This window comes from Calidris pugnax, unplaced genomic scaffold (assembly GCF_001431845.1).
Source record: "Calidris pugnax isolate Ruff unplaced genomic scaffold, ASM143184v1 scaffold178, whole genome shotgun sequence".
Classification (NCBI taxonomy): Eukaryota; Metazoa; Chordata; class Aves; order Charadriiformes; family Scolopacidae; genus Calidris; species Calidris pugnax.
The window spans coordinates 2,096,057-2,116,234 of NW_015090986.1; the positions used below are offsets into that span (position 1 = coordinate 2,096,057).

The 20,178-nt window shown below is 37.1% G+C and overlaps 1 protein-coding gene across 3 annotated transcripts in view; it reads left to right on the forward strand.

Annotated features, from left to right (window-relative positions):
* The first annotated feature begins 450 nt into the window (after positions 1-450).
* The window catches only part of JAK2 (Janus kinase 2), a 95,002-nt gene continuing 75,274 nt past the window's right edge, over positions 451-20,178 (forward strand). The window contains exons 1-2 of one of the 3 annotated variants that reach the window (XM_014953922.1): positions 509-556; positions 8,770-8,930. The gene's annotated coding sequence lies outside the window, so the exon portion shown is untranslated. Of the gene's footprint in view, positions 557-1,399; positions 1,420-8,769; positions 8,931-20,178 lie in introns of those variants that run through there. The other 2 variants (XM_014953921.1, XM_014953926.1) reach the window with 2 other exon arrangements.

Sequence of the window (20,178 nt, forward strand, 5' to 3'; positions counted from 1 at the left end):
CCGGGGGGCGGGCGGGGAGCGGGTCCCGGCGGGCCGTTGCGGGGGGGAGCGGGGAGCCGCCGTCCCTCCGCTGGCCGCCGCGCCTCGGCGGAGGCGGTGTGCTGTGCGGGAGAACTTCCTCGAGAATACTTACTCGTGCCGCTAAACAAAAAAAAAAAATTGAAAAAAAAAAATGTTCTCATGGCAGAAGGAGGGCAAATAGTCACAGAAGCGTATGTGGCTTTTCGGGTTTTCGCTATATGTCTGTATTGAATTTGTTTCTGGGTGGGGAAGTGTTCCCTTGAATGTGGGGTATGAGTTCATGAATTTCATTTATTTTCACAGAAGTTGATCTTTTTTTTTTTTTTTTTTCAGAAAAGGGTTCAGTGCCTGACATAGCCATCCAGAGTGGGAGTGTGACATCACACTCTGGTTCCTTTGTGCTTGGTAAAAGACCCAAAATAGTATTTCTTATTTTTTTTTTTTTTTTTTTTTTTTTTGTGCAACTGAAGTCTAATTAGAACCTGATTGGCTCTGGCTTCAAATTTCCCCTTCTCACCTCTGCAGCCTGTGACAGGTGAGAAAATAACACCTTGCTTTGGCTATTCATAAATTATTTGTTGCTGGAGAGACATAGACTATATGCTTTTGGTTGCTGGGCAGAGGGAAACATAACTGGGAAGACTGTGATGGCTACTCATAATTTCAAATGTGATTTTGCACTTGAGATCAATTGCTTAATGATCAATGTCTCTGACATCTTAGCGCTGTACAGCTTTCCAGTTTATCTGCTTGTCCATTGGTTCTATTGTTAGTCAAATTTAATGTATATGTGTAGTTTAGGTGAGAGAGAAATCTTTCTAAAGTTTGTATTTTATGGAAAATCAATATTGATGGGACATTGTGGAGAGATTATGTGCACTGTTAGAAAGGGTCGATTGGATCAGTTACGTGGATTTAACTTTTTTTCCTTCCCTGGTTTTTCTAGTAACTGAGATGGGAGTAATGTTGCAGTGATGTTCCTTGGGAATGCTGGTTTATTGTCCCTGTTTAGGGTTATTGACAGTAATTTGAGGATTCATTAGGAACACAGTAACCATTGCTGCCTTCTCCATGATAAGGACAAGTACTAAGTGACTTCAGTAGTCTAAATGGAGAATTTTGTAGTAAACAACTTCAGTATTATAGTGGGAAATGATAGGGGCTTTAAGCAGCAGTGCATTTTCCAGAGAAGCCTGAAATCAGAGCTATTTACAGAGTTTTTCATTTTCGTAAGCAACATAGGGAAGTGGCGATTGCTGCTGGGAGGGGAAGTTTTAATGAGCAAGAGGTTTACAGAATGCAGAAAATGGTTTGACATTCTTGTTGACCAAATCAGATTGACTGGAGCTGCAGAATGGAAAATGAAAGAAGACTGCTGCTGCTTCTCACATGCAGCTGGTGAGCATGGTGATTGGGCTGATACAAATTGAGGTTGAAATCTCTCTAAATTAACCATTTCCAAACTATGTGGGGTTAATGTTATGCACGACCACCGAATACTAGTAGAGTGAATGTCACTGCCATCTTTTACTAGCAATGGCATCTTCTTGTTAAACTTTTAAGAAAAGCGGTTGCTGGACAGGGTTGCCATTTTTGCCATTGGTCTCTTTATCTCAGCTCTGGGGCATTTTTACAGTATGACCTTATGTAAACAAAAAGCTAAGTGATGATGTTTGCAGCTCCAGGAAATAATCTAGCATCTCAGCTGGAAGAACCTAAAGAGGGAAATACACAAGATTCAGAAATTTAGTCATACTAAACAGATACATGAATTAAATGGTGTTAGTTACGGATAAAAGGGAACTGCTACCCAAAGTTATGAAACTTTCATGAAAAATAATATTAACATAATTAAACATGGAATAATTAAAAACAAAATTGTTTTAGTAGTGTTTTGAAAAAAACAACTGATGTGGAAGAAGGCAACCAAAAGCTCATGGCTTTTTTATAATAATAGCTGGAGCTTTGAGTAGGAGTTTGGACTAAATGATCTCTTAAGGTCCCTTTCAACCTAAATTATTCTATCCTATTGCTACTGTGCTATTACAGTATTACATTTCTGTTATATCACCCCCCCTTTCTTTTTACCTAGGCTTGTATGCAAATATCAATGCTGTTATTAGGCAATACACAGTTACATTTATTCTACTTAATTTAACAGAGCTGCTGTTTCAAAGCCTCTGACCCTGGCTGTGCACTGATTTCAGTGGGTTCCATATGAATTCATGTGTCCACCCACAGGGTTCTCAGCGTGAGCCCAGTAAGATGACTAATATGAGTGAGACTAGCAAGATCTGAGTCAACATTTGAGCTCATGCTTGTATTTGTATTTCTCTAACTTGTTTCAGATGTGATTTCTTTATCAAAAGGTAAATGAGGAGCTTTCTTGAATTTCTGGATGTCAGATTTTGCAGATTATTCCATAAGGTAGATCTGTCTTTATGGGGACTTGAAAAAACAAAAATTTGTGTATACAATGAAGCTTCTTTATAGTATTTCTGCTAGAAGAACTGTAGTAGGTTTTATTTGCTACATACAAATACATGCTTTTTGCTGCATGCTGTGTTGATCTAGAGAGTGCTTTATATCTCTTGCTTAAATGGGTTATGTGTCTTGAGATACTTTACACCTGTACCTTGTAGCTCACTGTATCTTGTTGCTGTCAGTTGCAACCTGTGAGATGCTGGAAGAAGAAAAGTGATGCCTTACTCCTGTGTTAAGCTCTCAGGGTTATGCAGTACTGAATGCAGAGAGATCTGATTCACATGGACAGTGATACAATCCCCCTGTGTTATTGTGGATATTGAGGTGCAGCTGATTTGATCTTTAGAAGTATTTCCTAGCTTTTTTTCCGTCCCATTGACATGTACTAGAAAGTAATTTTCTGTGGAGGAAAATCTAAATAAAAATCTTCTTGAGTAGACAAGTAGAATTACTTGCCTGGAGGATAACTGTCCATCTAATTTTGATTACACAGTCAGTATATCACAGAGTCAGACATGACTATTTGAATCTGACTTGTAGAACAGAACCCAGCCCTAAAGTGTTGCAGCCAGCTATTGATTTAAAGTCAATACAAGCTTTGTCCTTTTATGATGCGAGTTGTCTCTGCATCTGTCTTTGACAGTGATTTCCATGTCTGCGGTAGTTTTCCTTTTGTTGTTAGTAGATTGCTTTTTAATCATGGTTGAACATTTCCCTGTACTAGGAAGGGAGGCGTTAGCTCTTGATGTTTTGATCTTATGTACCTCTGTCCCTTCTTCTGGGCTTTCTTCTGTTTTGTTGTTTTTGTTGTGGTGTTTTTTCCTAGTCTCTTTAGTACTTGTCCATAGCTCGGATAAATCTAGGAATTGATTCTGGTTTTCTGTGTTTTCCGTAATGTCACAAAAGGCAGTATTCCAGGTGAAATGAGAATGTTTTCAATCCCATTCTTTGTTCATTGGAATACTTTGTTTCTTGTCTTGCGTGTGCCTGTATTAAGCAGAGATTCTGTTGAGCTGCACATCCTGTGCATGGTTATTTTGTTTATCTGCTTACATTTGGCTTAAAATTCAACGCCGTGTGGGAATAGCTGTAAGTTATTCTTTCAGGAGTTTATTATTTTGTATTTGTTGACGTCAAATCTTATCTGTCTCCTGTTCTTTCACTCGGCTAGTTCTCAGTTTTGGTCCTGCGAAGCCTCATGTTAACTGGTTATCACCAAAGTTGTTTTTAGGTTGGTGTTCAATACTTACTAGAAAGCTGGAAAATATATTCAATGCCAGGCCTAGGAAACAGAGCTGGAGCCTTTTATGGACTTAGTAAACTGAAGATTGATTACTTAGGCTGAAACTTTGAAAGCACTTATATGCTCGCATAACTATGTATAGTGTGGTATTTCATGCTCTGCCTGCATCCCCATGTAGAAACTTTTCTGGTGTTTACCTCAGTTCTTGAACTATGTGAAGTTCACAATGTAAAGTTTTGTTTTTTTTTTTATTGACAGTCTGGTGGAGCTGTCTTAGCTGGTACTTCCTTTATCATTTTGCTTATGTGTCTGAGCAGCTGCGGTAGATTTCAGGATTTAAGATAGAACACTTGTAAAAGACTAAATAAATGAATGTTTGATATATGTTCAAAGTCATGTGATGAAAATTTTTTTCATGTATAATTTAGAATTTTAAAATCTTTCTTTATGTGACTTTATTGGTCTTAATAATTTCTTTTTTTGTAGCCTTTAGTAAGAATAATTATCAAATCAGTCAAAATCCATTTGTGAGACTTTTTTTTTGCACAAACTAAGTCATCCTGATACCCGAAAATAGAGTATGTGGACATAAGAACTTTGACTGATATTTTTTGATTTTTAATGTTTTAGAGGAATAGTGTTAGCATTTCTTAGTCTAGTATTGACATTTAGCATATATAAAATGGATATTTAAGAACATGCCTAGTATGCTTTAAATGAATATTTTCTGTCTTTTTTTTCTCCATTAGTCTTTGTTGACTACTAACAATTTGTAGTTACAAGCAAAATGTTCATCATTCTTCAAGCTGTTGTGCTATAGCCTGGGCTTCCAGCACTGGGAGGTATTATTAAAGAAAAAAATTTGATTTTTAATTGGCTAATCTTGCTACATATAAACATACAGTAAATTTATTATCTGTATTTCTCAAACAATTTTTAGAGGCCTCAGTTGTTCAAGTGCATTGAGATTGGGACCTCTGTTAACTTCAACATAATTTTATGGGACTGCTTGCACGGGTTCTGTTATAGACATAGGGCCGCAGGTGGTGTCTGAGTTTTATGGAATATATTAGGTAAAACTTGACTACAAGACTGATGCAAGAGTGTTTGAGGACATAGGCTATTAGAAAACAACCATTAATTCTTAATAAAAGAGGAGTTTTTGTGAGTTAAAGAGGTGCTTTGGAAACCCATTAAGATAGCCAAATAATATGGGAGACTCTGAGGTTGTAAAGACAAATACCTCTTAAAAATGCAGCCTTCAAATGAGGGTTCATGTTGGAGGATGATGTTCAGAAAACAACATAGAGTCTGTTGTCTGTGGAATAGTTGATGTACTGCATACTACAGTGGGCAGTATAAGCCAGCAAAAATCTTCCCTTTTGCAGGATTTCCCAGTTGTCGGGAATTCTGACATTCTTTAATGTTTGGTGCTGGTTCTGCAAAATGTAGCAATACTGTATTATGTTTGTTCCTAAGCTAACCTTAATACAGTTGCAAGGGGCAGCAATTCCCAGCTCTTTTCCATACTTCTCTCTGAAGCCAAGGAACAAAAGATTGCCAGAATGCAGAGAGGGGAAAAAAAGCCTCTTAAGTGCTTGTTATATCCCGTCTATATGAAGGAGTACTCCTCTGTGCCCAGAAAGCAGAAGTTGGGGCTAAATAGCCACTGGTCCATACGAGGCGGGCATCTCTCCAGGGTGGAGAGATCAAAAAAGCAGGATCAAAAACATTCTTACTCCAGTCCTGTAGTCTACAAACATAAAGAAGGCAAAATGCTATCCTCAGAAAATGGAGGGATTAAAAGTAGTTGAATTAAGTGAAACCTTTAAAAGCCTTTCCTTGTAGTTATAGGAATCAAAATTAGACAAAAGCCAAACTATTTTCATTTCATTGGCTGCATGAAGACTGCCAAGAGGATTGGTGAACCTGGAAGCTTGCATGTTTTTCAACTGTATCATCAAACAACTAAAGACATTTCCTCTCCCTAGGAAACGTACCTCGCATGAAGAAAACTGCTTCTCATGCAAACTGATTTTGGAAATTATAACTGGCATTTATGATCTTATAGCTGACACTATTTTGTCATACTTTGCAACACTGTCAGTATAGGTTCTCTCTTTGCATTCTTTTTTTTTTAACCACTAGGAGTTCTATTTTAATATGGAATATATTATAGTCATGTAATAACGTGTATATAGAAATGTCTTCAGTTTTTATTGTCTTGTAAAATCAGATTTAAGCCAGTGGTACAAGATTGTACTCTTTAGTATCTCAGATCAGTTGTGTGAGATTTGAATGCCCTCTTCTGTGTATTAAGGTCAGCATTAATGTGCAGTTTTTAAGCATCAGATTTATTTTTATTACATTGATGAATTGTTGCCTATGCATAGTTTTCAGATTTCTGCTCTGAGTAAAACAGTGACACTCTTTTGGTTTTTTTATATTTTAATACCTTGACGTTTTGCTCTTTAGAGCCGTAGAAAGCAGATTCTACCAGCAACTGATGGTCAAGGGACAGGAGAGTTCCAAATACTGGGGAAAATGGGTGGGATTCCAAGCAGATAGAGTTTTGGCCCTTCTGTAAGGAAATGTAAACCAGGAAGTCCCAGAGATCTGAGAGTGAGGTAGAGGTTGTAGTTTCATGATGTGTGTTAAGTGTCTTCTTTAACTGTCTCTGGCGCAGAAGACGCTTCTTTTCTCAGTCTCATGAACTCTGGAATTTGCTGGTCCCTCAGTTTTGTAAACACAACAGCTTTTTGTAGGGCTGTGCTGTAAACTGTATCACAACTGTGACATAAGTTAATTTTTTTTCACTTTTGGAACAAGTGGCACAAGGGAAGGGGAATGGACAGGATAACTTCTTAAGCTGGCCTGCAGTGCCAGAGAAAATGTTGTGTAACCACATCCTGGTTAACCCCAAAGATGAACGGAGCTACAAAAGAAATTTTAGGTTCCCAGTGGAATCTAAGGACATGGGATTGCACAAGACCCAGATCCTCAGCTGTGGGCAATAAAGCATGTGTCAATCCAACAGCTGGCTCCCAAAAGGTTGAGACTTTGGAACTATTCTAACAACTGTGTAAATAGATGCATGGTTATCTTTTAGTTGCTGTATACCTGGGTCTTCATAAACCTTTGTAACTATGATGTCTGTCGGGTTTCCATGAATAAATACCTCTGGTTGCTTTTATCTTAACCTGGCTTCGGTTAAAGGTGATTTCAAGGTAGCTTGCTAATATTAGGATGTTCTATTCCTATGAGTCTCTTGATCCTTAAGACTGGAACCTCTCACACTGACGTGGTGGGTTTGGGCATTGAAAGGATGGTGGAGTTGCACTGAATTCCAGTGAGTATTTTGGAAGCACGCATACAGCAGTTGGGGAAGAAGCACATTAGACTTAAGTTTGTGATAACGAGAATACAAAACTGTTTAGTAGGACTTATGGGCCCCGTGCAAGGTGGGTGTGAAAAGTGAGCTGGAATCTTCACTTTTCATTGTTATGCGTTGGCAGACCTAAAAGCGGTGTGATGAAATAGGCTCAGGTCAAAGTGGAAAATAAATAAAGCAGGAGGTTTATTTGGTTGAGGTTGATGGGATTACATCAGTATAAGTCAGAACCAAATCAGTTTGAAGCTATGTCTGTAATAGAGTTCCATGTGTGATAGTAACACACGTGGATGTACCTGAACTCCTCATATTTCAATAGCTGGAAGACTCAGCAGTGTAAATTGCACAGAATACTGAAAGTTTCATGTTGCTTTTGCTCCTCAAGCTAGTTCAGGTATATTAACAGTGTTCAAAAGGATATCTTTAGACTGCAGCAGACTTAAACTGTGCCATAATTTTCTTGGGCCTTGGTACTTTTCCAGGTCTAAGAGCTCTGCCATTTGCTCAGACTGATAGCTTATCAATATTTTTGCCCGTGAACTCACAAAACTAAGTTTTAAACTAACTTTAGAATGTTAAAATGTTTTTACTTCTTCGTAAAAAGTACTGTAATATTTGTCAATTTTGTGGTGGTTCTGTGAGTTTTGACACAGTCTTTTGGAACTCTTGAACCTGAGGTCAAAATTTGGGGGTAAGTTGATAATACATGATGGCTCTTTTTGTCATATAAGATATTATGCTGTGATTAGAAGACTGTGCAAGGTGATGAAATAACATTTCTTCCAGTGAGACTTTTTAGAAGGAAACTGGAAGTTTGTCATTACCTGATATCACAGGAAGTTAACCCATGCTGTAGTATGCTAGAAGGCATTGTCTGTCTAGTTTCTTATTCCTGTAGTAGCTCTACCAACATCTGTGAAATTTCTTTGAGCAACTTTAGATTACTTGAAGCTATTTGTGGAAATACAGAAAAACTTTACTTTTAAACAGCATGTAGGGCACTTGGTGCTCTGTGTTAATGTGTTAAACTACTTTTCTCCTTCTCCCACATCTGAAGTCTATCTTGGCTAAGAAATCCAGTATTGTTTTGACTTGCCACAGTGTCGTTGAAGTATTTCTGACTGAGAATGCCTATGGGGAAGTGACCTCAAGTGCCCTTTATCATACTGTTGAAACAATATGTTAAATGTCCACGGAGCCAGGAAAAGTGGTGATCTCTTTTCATGCCAAGGGGACACAAAGAAGGATAAGAAGAGCATATCATTCATGACCTTGGGTAGACAGGCGTTTAACAGAGATGAAAATGATTTCTTAAGAATTACTGTTTGTTCTAAAGAATACCATTTGGAGATTGTTAATACAATTCTGCTAAGGCCTAAATTTAATCAAATAATGTAACTTTTGATTAAATAAAGGTACTGTATTCACAGAATCACAGAATAATTTAGCGTGGAGGGGACCTCAGTAGGTTTCTGCTCCAAACTACTGCCAAAAGCAGTATCAGTAATGAGGTTAGAGTGGGTATCAAAGCTGTATCCACTCAGGTCATGGAAACCTCCAAGGGCGGAGAAAAGGCTTGCACTGCTGGGCTGTTGTCAGAATGACAAACTTTCTCCTTATGTCCCCTCAGAACCTCTTGTTTTTCAGCTTATGCCTGTTGTCTCATGTCCTGGAAATAGCCTCGCTTTGTTGTCTGAATAACCTCCTGTTGGTACTGGCTGCTGCCGTTAGGTTTCCCCCAAGTCTTCTCCAGGTGGAACAGGCCCCTCTCCCCAGTCTGTCCTCCACAAGGTCTGTACTACAGTCCCCAACTATGTTGGTGGCCTTTGCTGTGAACTTGTTCCAGTTTGTCCATGTTTTTTTGTATTTGGGGGTGGGATAGGGCCTGGACACAGAATTTTAAAATAAGATTTGAATGTTGGCAAAGTTCTGAAGAACAGCCAGGACCGTAGGCAGTCAGAGACTTTACAATAACCAGACTGGGAACATTTCCCTCTCGCAGTTTATGTATAAAAATAACCATAAGATGATGAGATACATTAGTTTTAAACCCTTGAAGGACATTGTGAACAGAAACAATCTGTTCAGTTCATGTAATTGTAGTGCTTCCCTTCTCTAATGAACTCTGATCAGTTTGAAATGTAAAATGTGTTTTAATAAATTTATTTGGTTATGTAGCATTTCTTTGGAAGTGTTGTGTTTAATAATGTCAAGTGTATATTTTTTCTTTAGTTTTGTGTGTGTTTTTGTTACATTTCAATTTTCTAAATGCAGTATGCCAGAAATAAGTTAAAAATTACTGTCTTGAAAACTGTAGCCAATATGCTTGTTAGCATAATGTAATTAATTAAAACTCAAACGCTATCTAGAATACATTAAGTTCTATTGCTTCTTACATAAAAATGCAACATAATGTCTTGTTTAATTAAAAAAAAAATAGTACAAAGAACTGTTTCACTGCTTCAGTGATTAAACGTGCAGAACAGCAGCTTAAATGTTCAAAAAGAGTGATTTATATTAAATGTTCTCTTCAATTTCAATCATAACTTAAAGAAAGTATTTTAAATTAATTTGAATAAATTAATCTCTCTTGCCCTCAGATTGCTGAGGACTTAATTATACATAGTTTATAAGCATGTGATACCTATATTTGGAGTTTTGGGTTCATTGGTTTGGGGGGGGGTTTAATTCCCTTTAGTTCTGAAAGGTTCATGGACTGTTAAGCCAAATGGAACTGTTGGAGTATTACAGGCTTTTCTTTTTGTCAAGTCATTAAACTTCAACCAGTTGAGACCAATGCATCTGTTTTGCAGGCGTGCCTTCTAGAGCTAGTTACAAGGATATGCCAATAGGATTTTTCTTTTTTTTTTTACCAAACTGGATTCTTGAGTGCCAGTTCACAAGTCAAGTTAGTTTTACTATTTGGCTGTCTTAACAGTTGCTGCATAACCTCTTTGGTTACTAATGAAGTTCATTGTGAAATGTAAGTTTCTTCCCTTGAAGAGCATAAATGTGTGATGAATCAGCATGCCATTTTTTGCATCTTTTAATGATACATAAATGTGTTTAATAAGAGCTTGTACTATTATTATTATTTATTCCTAAAATTCTTTTATTTTTTACTGAGTGGTACTTGTACTTGAGAAGCTAATTATGTATGGAATGTTAGAACACTTGCCTTTTGTTTCCACTACTTTTTGCCTTATTTTAAATATTCTTTAGTATTATAAATTATTTATTTTTAGAATATTTTTAATATCTTTAATATTTAAATATTATTCAAATATTATATAATATTAAATTTTTAAATTTCATGTTGCTCTCTCTATTATCAAACTAAGATAAGCTAAAATATTAGGCTACTTCCTTTATAATTTAAGATTAGTTCAAAAGGGGAAAGAAGACATTTTAAAAAGTCCCAACTTGTTAAGCAAAATATCTTTGTCTTAATTCTTTTTCTCTATTGGAGAAATATATCTGTTTGGTAGCAGTAAGCATGCATGTATTGCCTCTGTGTTATTAGTTGAAACTGTCTTTGCTTATTTCTGGTTCAAAAGGAAATACAAATTCTCATCTAATAGTTAATTTGTTATCATCCATTACAGTTAATTTAAACTTCTTGTCTATTGTTTGGTGCAGTATCTTTCTTATCTTGACATAATTTTCAGTTACTCACTGAGCCTTTAGAGAAGGCAACAAAGTAAACAAAACTGATGGAGATCCTTTTGTTGTCAGGGAAATAAGATGGGAAATCATCCTCCCTGATAACACATTAAGGAAAGGAAAGAGACTAAGGGAACAACAACAATATAAAAGCCTCCCTGGCAAAAATATACTAGATGCAGCAACAGACTTAAATGGACTTTTAGATGCATTTGGTAAGCTTACATAGCAGACGGTAGAAAAAAGGTTTTTCAGAATTGTAGAAGTGAACTTTCTGAAGTGAATGATATTGTACCACATTGTAACGTAACTATTTTGAACGTACAAACAGAAAAAGAGAGTCTCAGTCAAAGACACTGCGGGGAGAGCATAATATGTCCTTACTGCTTCTGAATGGTTGTGCTTCCTGTGCTGTAAGAAAAGGAATTTACTACTTCTCCCACAACAGTAGAAATATTGTTGCTTTCCTTCCTAACAGTAGTGAAGCAGGAGGTAGGTTTACAGGCAGAACCAGGAAGTCAATACGATTCTGGAACTAAAATGGCTTAAAGTAAAGAGGGAGCAAGTATGTAAACAGCTTTGTCTCTTCATCCTTCCAGATGCCTCTGTGTTCTTTACCTTCTTAGCATTGTACTCTTCTTTTTCAGAACTTTTCTGTCACGTTCAACCACCTCTCTCCTGTTGTAGCTTTGTTGCTTTCTTACATTCCTTCCTCCAGTCCCATTAACACGAGGCATTAGCTGTGCTGTTGTTCTCAGAGTCAAGTAAGATCGCTTTTTGATCTTGACAGTAGTCAAGGTCTGACCTACTTGGAACCAAACTTCAGGGCCCAGGTCCAGCCAAGTATTTACTCCTTCAGTTTACACAGGTGAAACAACTTTTGGATCCATTGTCCTCAGATTTGCTAGAGCAAAGTCCCCAGAGTGCCTCTGGATGGCAAAATGGGGAGAAAATAAAATAACCAGAAAGCACATTATTTGAAAGAAATGTTAAGATCAGAAACTATATGGCCAATATATTTGCAAGCTGAGCTAAACTATATTAAAATTGTCTGGGAGGTTGGAAAATTGATTTTTCAATTGGAAGAGAACTGTTGCTGGTTTTGAAGAGGAAATTAGTTTTGATTTGTTAGTGGAAGAAGCAAATTGCTTGTGAAAAACAGATTGTGAGAAGACTCAGTTCTGTTAGCCTCAGTGGGCAAGGGTGTGGTGTTGTGATTAGAATTTATTTTGAAGTGTGGGGAATGAGAAAAATCAATATTTGTCTGGAAGGAAAAGAGACTGACAGGTGGCTTGGCAGTAGACTGGATGAGAGCTGATGTTTAGTTTGAAATACAGGGATAATGAGGGGAAGTCAAAATATGTTATGAATGAGGGGAAAAAAACCCAGATGACAGATGGGTAGAAAGGTGCAAGCAGGTGTGGTTAGATGAATGGTTCTGTATGGGAAATGGAGACAGTGCAAGTATGTAATTTTGTATGTAATTTTTTAGCCTTAACTGTTAATGTCCAGCAGTTATAGCTGTTGTAAAGTACTGTGTAATTCTAAATTTCTGTGAGGTTGATGTGTTGAGAAGTCCTTTCTTGCACTAAGACTTTGGAAATTTAATAACATCACTATGGACAATTGATCTAGAAAAAGATTCATGCTGGTAGGCTTTTGGGGCCTGAGTGTCTTGCTTACTTTTGATTCACCATGGTTGAGGGCCTGGCACTCTGGGTATATATAAGCATTAAAGAATTCATTATTTGAACTAAAATTATCTCTAATATAAATTAGAATTTATTTCCCCAGCAAATGTTGAATCTAACATGCATACATGCACACATTCCTTACTTATTTTTCACCAATAGCTTTTTAGTTTTGTTATGGTGGAATGAGCAGAAATATGCATTTCAGTTTGTGATCCTTTCCTTATTTAGACTGTGTGGTGGAATAAAGTAGCAGTTTAGCAAGCCCTTTTGTTTTATCATATCTCTGTTTTACTGTCACAGATGGTATACAAGATTAGCTTTGCAATTGTGATTTGTGATGTTTCCTTTCCTATTTGTTCCTACATACTTTTATTTCCTTCTCTTTTGTCTGTGTAATGGGTGAGGTCCTTTTGATCGCATAATTAAAATATCAGATCATGGTACTAACAATGCGTAGTGGTTGCTATATGAGTAACTGTTTAAATTACTGAAACAATTTTATACACATAAATACAGAATTGTACATGCAATATTCAGAGTAAAATGTTACACCATTTTGATGGCTTTATGAAAGGCAATCTTCAGTAGAGTACCATTGCATGCATAAATATACATTTATCACTATGTAAAATGAAAACATGTCTCTGTTTTGTGGAACGTGGGAGTCATGATTAGAAAATTTCATGTGCTTTCAAAATGCAGTCAGAGCATTGCGAATGTATTATTACTAATGCTACTATTTCTGCTGGTTTCAAAACATTTGAAAAGTATTCTTGGTGTTTGGTGAGGAGATCATCAAAATGCTACTGTTGGACTAGTTCACACAAAGTCTGGCTTTAGCAAATCTCATTATATGATTACAGCCATACTTAATGGTGTGTACAGGCAATGAAAGAAATGGCAGGTCAGCCATGGATTACACAGACTGTATGTGGGAGTGTCAGTTTGTTAATTTGTCTTTTCAGTTGTGCCCTTGTAACCTGGAAATCCTGGTTGAGTAGAGAACGTCATGTTTACTGTCAAGACTACTATGATAATTAGACTGTTTAGAACAAATGCATGATATCTAGATTCAGTAACAGTAATGCATATTTTAACATCTGCAGCTGTGTGTTTCTTTCACACAAGAAGTAGAAGATAGAAAAAGCTTCTGTGATTTTTTTAATTCACTAATAGTGCTGGAACTAATGAAAGTACACTGTAATTAAACTTGATCGTGGTTTGGTAGAAATGAAATATTTTGCATTGCAGGAGCAAGAAAAATTTGGCAGCATTGCCCTTAGTATAAAAATGAGTTTCCTGGAACCTTTTTTTAGATATATTTCAATATATATTTTTAGGGTTCATACAAATTTCTAAGTTAACTTGTTTCCCCACTGGAACATAGTCTCTGAATGCAGCCTGTTTGCCAATAATCCCATCTTGTAGAATTCAGTGGTCGTATAAAAAGCCTGATCAATAATTTACTTTTAATATATTATTTCTAATTACTGACTTGACAGCCGTTACACAAGAAGACATTGCAGATTATCAACTCCAAAAGCAACTTGTATGCTCTTGAGTGATAAGGAAACAAAATACTAGCGAGAGCTGGCTTTTTTGTCTCCTACAGAAAGGAAAAAAAAACCCAAACCTCTCAAAGGGGCAGAATGACTTCCTGTGAGGAGTCCTGCTGCTAGGAAAGGAAGGAGAAAACGGGAAATGGAGAATGCCCAAAATAAATAAGGGAAAAAGGAATTTAAAGTGGGCAACTTTTACAAAATACAGAATAGAGCAGGGGTATATGTTAAAGTGGAAAGAACAGAAGAGGCTATGTGGTTTCTTCCCCCTCTCCTCTGTTTTCCCTCCTCTTTTTCCATTTGTCTTTTTTTGGGAGGGAGTCAGGGGGCAAGGTCATGATGTATAAAAGAGAAGGGAAGAACATAAAACCAGAAGAAAGAGTTAAAGGGGATTTAGCTTCCAGCATAGCTATAGTACTGCTGGACTGGAGGCTCAGCAATATTTTGAGGCTTTGCAGACCCAGTATAGGCAATATATTTGCAGTTGTGTGGTAAAGGGAGAAATAGTTAGTCACTTGTCTGAATCGTGCGACCACATTGGAAAAGCCTATGAACTAAAGGGCCAGTAAGGGGGTTCCTCAGCAGCTGAGCAAAGGGATTACAGAAAGGACTGGTTTGAGAGCAGCTGCAGGAAAACAGTTGAACTATGTGTGGGACAACTTTGGATTTGTAAAAGGAAAGAGAAGTAATGACATTTCAGCTGTTTTGGCCATAGTGGAAAATTGCACTTGTTTCAGTGAGCATGTCCATTCACCAGGATCTGGGCATTGGCATGTGAAGCCTTTGACTGTCTAGTTTTACCATATTAGTGATGTTGACGGAAGTTTCCCATTCAATATGTCAGTTACTCACAAACATGTAAAAGCAGAGTATAAAGGAGAGCAGTGGCACAAGTGTTTACTGTTCTTGTTTGCTTATAGAGTAGAGTTGCTAATAAGATGAGGTAGACATTGTAAAGGGGAAAAGGTTTGGCAAGGCTGGGATGAGGGGGTGTGTGGAAGCTTGGCATCATTCTAATCACCATTTCCTGTTAAAAAGCCTGATAAACAACAGGAATGAGGTCCTCAAACAGAAAGCACTGAAAAGAGAGAGGGATAAAAAAAGAGAAAAGGTTAAAACTTTTGAGTGCTGACACTTTCTTTGATGCTGGGGACCATCCAAGACAGGACGGGCCAGCGCTACTGCAGCTGTTCCCGAAGGGCTCAGTGAGATGAGGTTCAGTGCTGCAAGGATCCGCTGTTGATTGAGTCAAAGGCCAGCTGAATTAATTGGAATTGAGTAGCATAGATGGAGAAGGCTAGTAGGTTTGTATTCGTCACTGTTGTATTTCTAGTACTGGTGCTGCAGTGATAAGGGGTGGGCATTAAGCTGACCAAATCCTTGTACCTAGATACATAGTATTGTTTTATAATATTTGAAGGAATTCAAAGAGACGCTGGTTTAGAGATACATATAGGTGGCTTTCATCAAAGCACTGATTCTGTTGTTTGATTGCATTCAGTATAAAATAAGGTCCCTACAATGTTAAGAAGAGTCATGACTGCCTATATGTTTACAGCCCTTAAAGCAGAGAAGTTTCAAGTGCCTTTATAGAGGATCTGCAGCTGGATCGTATTTTTTGTTGCTGTATATTTAAAAATAATGAAACACCTCTAGTCAAAAGATGCAATATTATCACTAGAAACCTAGCTTCTGATATTTATCTAAAGTACTCAGCTCTTTTGGGACTCAAATTGAAAAATGTTTTAGATTAATATGCAAGAATCAAGTCAACAGTCGAACATGTTAGACTCCATTTTCATTTTGAATTATGTGGACATGATGAACAAAAATATTTGAGTAATCTGTGACTGGGCTAGTACCTGGTTTTATGTAGCAAGAGTTAATTTTTTAATTGAGGTGGATTTATGAAGTATTTCTGAGGTAATGAAAAGGTTATTATTCCAGACACAACTTTTTGGAGGCAGCCACCAGTACACTTAGCACGCACTGCACTTGATACTTAGAGAACATTTCTGTGTAACAGGTCCTATTGTTTATTATTAAAGCCTTGAAGTTCTTGGTACAAGTTTAACAAGCTTCCATGTCCCAGATCTCGTCTTGGAATGTAAGTTAAGTGTTGAGAGGAGGTATGGGAAAACTCCAGTACCAATTTCCACTTGACTTGAGCCTTCTAAAGGTAACAGAGAGCTATGGGCAGGAGGGCAGACAGTGGACAAGCACGAAACAGGGTACGGTCCTTGCTTGTGTTTATTGGCAGACCAAATTGCAGAGATCAACAACTACTTTATTGTAGTTGCAAAGGGAAGAAAACCCTTTAATCTCCAAGCATCTTACAATTAGGAACGTCTCTTTCTCACTAAAATGGTTCTTCTCTGAAATTACTTTCATTTATTGTCAAATTTAGAGTGCTTACTTGCTGGCTGATGTAACCATTCCATGACCTGTCTTGGCAAAAAGAGTGTTTTTGAATCCTCTTCCACCTTTATGTAGAATCCAGAAAGGTACTGTGCATCTTCAGGAATCAGTCTGTGTCTCTGTTAACCTTTTTTTTTGACCTACAGATTGAATTTGCTCGTCGCTGACATTATGTGGAGTAAAATACAAGTTTCTCTTGTGTAGACTAGCAAAGTGTATTGTAGAGTACTATGAAACGTTTGGTCTGCACTGTTTGAAAAAAAATAATAATTAAGTCTTGTTAGCTCAAAGAAAGTTTAAAACTGAACCAGCCACTTTGTGTTTGTTTTTATTGCATAGCAAAGTTCCTACGTAAGAGTAGAATTCTGGGTTACTGTTCCTTCTTTTTCATGCAAGTCTTGCAGTTTCACAGACTTTTGCGAGTCAGAAGCTGCTCAAGCAAGTTCAGTTGATGTGTCAAATATGTCCAACTTCAACAGTGCCAACAAGTGTTTATAAGTTATAGTTTTAATCTCTGATTTAGTCTTGAATTTTTGCAAATGCTAAGCTTTTTAATATTTGCAATTTATTGCCTAGGTAGTCTTCAAATAAGAATAATCTTAAACGAAGGTTGCTCCTGTAGGGACTATAAAAATGTGTTTCTGTTTTGGATTTCAGCCAGGTAGTATGTAAAGGTAAAATTATCTCCACCCTTGATGACTAAGTCTCTTGATTTATATGTATACATTTTTATATATAAAGTATATAAGTCAAATTGAATGTGCATAATGTTATGCATGTTTATGCATAAAGAAGACTTAATCTGATCCATATATATGGATGGTGCTTACAAGATGGGTTTACTGCTGAATTATCTTGAAAATCTGTATTGAATGTGCTCTCACTATGCCAGTAGTTATTATAGCTACTACTTTTCAGGGCATAGTCCATTGTTTCCTAGGTGTAGCCTGCATTTTGGGGGGATATCTAACTTTGCATTTCCATCACTAAAATATATTTCTTTAAAGGGCAGTCATTTTGTCTGGTTGTGCTATTCCAGTTCAGAGCTTCTTAATACTGGATTGACATTGGCATTCTGGAATGCGTCCAGTGAAGGACCGCCAAAGATGAATAGGGATGGTGTACATGATAAACAAGGGGCTGAGTCCACACAGTGGAACTGTGTCTTTCCACTTGTAGAAGGCTGAGGAGACGTGTTTGTTGTCTTCAGCTGCATGATGGGAAGCTATAAAGAATATGGAGCTGGCTTTTTTTTTTTCTTTGAAAAGTACATGGTACTTTTAAAGGTACATGGTGTTTGGATGAGAGACAACAGACACAAGTGAAAACGAGAAATTTTTATTAGGTATTAAGGAAAACTTTTTCAGCACGAGGAAGGTCAAACACTGGACCAAGCTATTCAGAGGGGTTGTGAAATATCAGTCTTTGAAGATGGTGAAAACTTCAGTAGACTGGCTTTGAAACTGACATAGTTTGACCCTGCTTTGAGCAGAGATATTGAACCAAATGACCACCATAGTTCCCTTCCAACTATATTAGCCAATGATTTCCTATTATTAGTTATAAGTTATATCAATCTTTGTCACTTTCTCATGTAATAGTAGTGACTTTTGATTGCTATATGACAACGGCATATTGTCTCACACCAAAAAAAAAGTTTGCTTGAATTGCACCTGTGTATGAATAATCATAACCACAGGTTAAACAGCCCTCACTTTGATTCTCTGTTGGTAATTACTTTGAGACTCTTAATTTGTATGTATAACAACCTCTCTAAAATATGTTTTTCATTTGTTTGTTGAAGTGGAACGTAATGGAATGCTAAGTCAAAATTGTTGCAAAAGCCTACTGAACCTGTGCAGGTATTTTTGGTTAATTGAAGTGTCTTTCTGTGAAAAAAAAAATATATACTCATGGCCTTTTTCCTGTATGGTATCTTCTATTTTCAAATTTTCTTTGAATCTCTTGAGAATGTAAATTTCCAGCCATTAACCAGCTTTTTCTTAACTATGCTGGCTTTTCTGTAGTTTTAGAGGAACTTCAGTGGTTTTCGTTAAGGATACAGTTCCATGTTAATGTGTGTCAGTGTTAGACTGGAGCATGTTTCCAGACATTTCTCTGCACCTGTGCTAGCAATCCTGTATCTGTGGAGTGCAAAAATGTGGAGAGCTGTTCCTCTGAAAACTTTGAAATAGTCCTGACTGAGATTGGTTTACTGAATGTTGACACAGTACAAATTTCTCCAAAGAGAAATTAGGCTGCATTAACCTTCGTATTTGACACTTTTTTAGTACTAGATTTGGTTAATGTTAAATAATCTGAGTAGTTTGGTGATGATTCAGTAGGAGTGACACTCTTTTTATAAGCATTCAGAATTAGTTGAGCTGCTTGTTCAACTCAAAGTGTAGCTCTCTTGTAGGTAAACTTGCAAGTAAATGCACTTGGTTCACTGGATTTTTATTTCTGTGGTATGTTTATACAATGGGTGTCTCTCAAAAAAACGTGTATCTTCATGAAGACCTTTAAACTGGGAGAAAAAGCAGACAAGAATGAATCTTGCTGCCATTTGTAATTTTGTTTATGTTGGTCTGTGATTAATGCTAGGTCTGTTCTGATAGGTCTGTAATGTGATATGGAAATCATGGATATCCAAAACCAACATACATAATTCTTTTAGTGATAAAGTTCTTGGATTCAAGTATACTTGTTTAGAATTAAAGTTTCTCTTCTTTCTCATGGGTTTTAAATGGTTAAATGGGTGTTTATGTACTGAGAAGCTGGCATGTAGAATAGTTAATTGGAACACATCCTGCAGTATTTACCTGAGCATGTAAGGTAAGGTTCTTGTGGACTTCATAAATTGCATGTTGATTTCCGATGTGTGCAAAAGTTTGCAGTTGCAGTAATAGTGGCACTTGACTCTCCTCCTTCCGTGGCTTTGCCAACAGCTCACTTATTTCAGTACTGTAAATTGTGTTTATGATTTCAAGAATGCCACTTTTATATAAGAACTTTTTCAGACCTCCAGCTCTTGATAACTGTCTACATTCTTCTCAGATGATATTCAAAACCTGCCTGGACACCTTCCTGTGTTACCTGCTCTGGTGCATGGACTAGATGATCTCCAGAGGTCCCTTTCAACCACGTATCGTTCTGTGATTCTGTGTTAGCTAGATGCCTACCATTTGTGTATGAGGATTGAATGAGTGTGGGTTCAGTTTTGTTTGTGGTCTGCCAATTCATGTGTGTACCACATATGCATACCTAGTATCCTTATCTTAAATTATTAATTAAATACTGCCTTGACTGCTGTTCCAGATAATCTACACTGACTCGTTCCCTGTTTGAGATGCAGGCTTTCCAGTTCATGCAGCTCTCTCTACTGGTCAACCAGTATAATCAGATATGTGTTAATAAAAGCACAGTCAGAATTTTTCCTTCAGTATATGCCTGTCTTTTCTTACTATAGGATCAGGAGGTGTCACTGGAGTTGCCTTTCTCTTCAAGTCCTTTCAAGATAACTGAATACTTAAATTGTGTAATTCTGCCTCACCCTATGTTGTGTTTCAGTGTGAGTCATAGTCCTTGCCAAATAGATTTGCCGTCCTGCCTAATCTTGCTGCCATGTCCTGTGTCTTCTCTTGAGGGTGAAATGGACTGCTTGCTGTTTTTTCCTTTCTTGCCCTGTTTACCCAGTTATTTTAG